The sequence below is a fragment of the Vitis riparia genome, chromosome 9, assembly GCF_004353265.1.
Source record: "Vitis riparia cultivar Riparia Gloire de Montpellier isolate 1030 chromosome 9, EGFV_Vit.rip_1.0, whole genome shotgun sequence".
In the NCBI taxonomy this organism is placed as follows: Eukaryota; Viridiplantae; Streptophyta; class Magnoliopsida; order Vitales; family Vitaceae; genus Vitis; species Vitis riparia.
Window position 1 is genome coordinate 17407926 of NC_048439.1, and position 2537 is coordinate 17410462.

Consider the following 2537-nt stretch of genomic DNA (forward strand, 5'->3'; position numbering starts at 1 on the left):
GAAGCTCCTAATCACATGACATGAAATAAAATAATGGATATGCCATAGCTTTTAGTTACAAGAACCAAAAGATGGATTAGCTTTGTTTATTAATGCACTCGAGAATGGACATGTGTCATATTGTCATATGAGAACACAGAAAAGATAAATGTTGTGGACCACTTCTTTGGTTTCTTGTATGATCCAAGGCCTTGGACCCACTACAGAAGTTGGCTTTTAGATTTTGTTTGGGGGCATATTCTAGCAACTAAAGTGGCCCAATAACCAAGTGATATGAGAATTGGTAACAGATTTTGATGGTGTCTCTAGGAATAAGAAGCAATATTAGAAAATCTATTAGTTGAGGAAGTGTTTAGTGGAATAGAGAATGAAAATAGAGAAATTAATTCCATCTCTACCCCTTCATCTCTTTAGATTGTTTTTTGAAACTAGAATAGGAATAAAAAGTTCTATCACTAAGATTTTGAAATTAGAATATGAATGAGCAATTTTTTAAGAGGGAATTAAACCTTTTTTTTTAAAAAATAAATTGAATCCGAACATATTGAGGAGGTCAATGAAAGAGACAATCACGCATAAGATACAATATTTTTTGTGTAAAACCTTCACACAAAATAAAAAACCGTAAAATTAGAGACCTTAAATCAACAATCCACTATACGAGAGAAATAGTACATAATGTAACACTTTATGTACTTTAGTGAATTTCACCTTAGCACATGAAGAGATGCAGGTTTCCTTCATAGCCTGACAAAAGTAGGAAAATATTTTTTGGGAGCTTTGAAAACGAGAAGACAAACTAGGTTTTTCAAAATATTTGCGTCAAACCTAAAACCAAATTTAGGAAGAGTATATATAGGATACAAGTACCTAGTAGACTCAAATTGGGATTTCTAAAATAAATCTAATTACAATTGTAAAAATAAATCTAATTACAATTGTAAAAATGAAAGAATGAGAATGATATCATGTTCAATTTTTTTTGTTTTTAATTTTTTTTTATAATTTTCTTTTATTTTTAAAAACCGGTGAAAACAACTATTTGTTTTCTATTTGACTTTCTTCTTAAAAAACTATTTTAAGATAATAATGATCATATGGTGTTAGAAATTTTTAAAAACAATTTTCTATTTTTAAAAATAGAAAACTGTTTTAAAATCACACTATCAAACTAGCTTTAATATTGTCTTTTAATGAGTTCATTTATTTCTTAATGAAGCTTTGTTGACAAACTTTGATAGGAAAGATCAATGTAATATTCCAAAATAAAGGGGTGAGAAAGAACTTGGAGATATGGAAAGAAGAAGAGATGCAGAGCACTTGTTTGAGAGAAAAAACAGAAGAGAAAAACTAAAAGAAATTTGAACAATATAACAACATTGATAAGGGCTCTGTTTCTTATATACAAAAATTCAGAAATTAGTTACAAACAATTAACACCCTCCTAATTAGTTGCAAACAACTAATGGCCTACTAACTACTTAACAATTCTAATTGACATCCACTCCCAAGCACATAGGGTTAGAAAGGACTATGAACTTGCTTCGAAGATGAAGGAAACACTGAGTGGAGAGAGCTTTGATCAAGATATTAACAACTTGGTCTTCAAATGGAAGAAATTGAGCATCATCAGTTTTTTGCAAGACACATTCTTAAACAAAATGATAATCAATTTCCACATGTTTAACATGAGAATAAAGAACTCGATTTGCAGCCAAATAAGTGGTGTTGAGATTATCATAGTAAAGAACAGGAGGCTGAAATAAGTGAACAAAGAGCTCTTTAAGTATGGATTGTTTCCAAGTGAGTTTGATTGTTACAGTAGCTAAGCCCTTATATTCAGACTCGGTATGAGAGCAAGAAATCACCTTTTGTTTAGAAGCTGACCAAGACACCAGATTACCACAAAAAAAAATATACAGTAGCCCATTGGTGCTACATTTATTTTCAGGGCAAGATGCCCAATCAAAATTTGTATAGCCAATAAGATCAAGTGAGAAAGATGGTTGGAAAGAAAACTCATAAAACAACGAACCTTTAAGATAACGAAGAACACGTTTTATAGCTTGAAGATGAGTAGAGGTTGGAGTATGCATAAATTGGCAAAGCTTATTAATAGTATAATCAATGTCTAGTCTAGAGATTGTGGAATACTAAAGGGCACCCACAAGACTTCGATACAAAATGAGATCTTCTAGTATAGTATTATCAGTTATGGATAGAACATAACTAGCGGTCATTGGAGAGGCCATAGACTTTGCTTCGGACAAACCAACATGTTGAAGAAGCCGATCATAGATATATCTAACTTGGCTTAAATGCAAAGAAGATCCAAATTTGAATACCTATTTCAAGAAATCTATCTTATTACCATCTATAATTTCAAAATCTTTTTATTCATTAAAAAAGAAAATTAAACTTCATTTTAATTGTGAATGACAACTTTTAAAATATAAAATGTATTCAAAATTATATACTAATTTTTTTCAAAAGGAAAATAATAATAATAATTCAACTTCACTATCTCTAGTGTAATG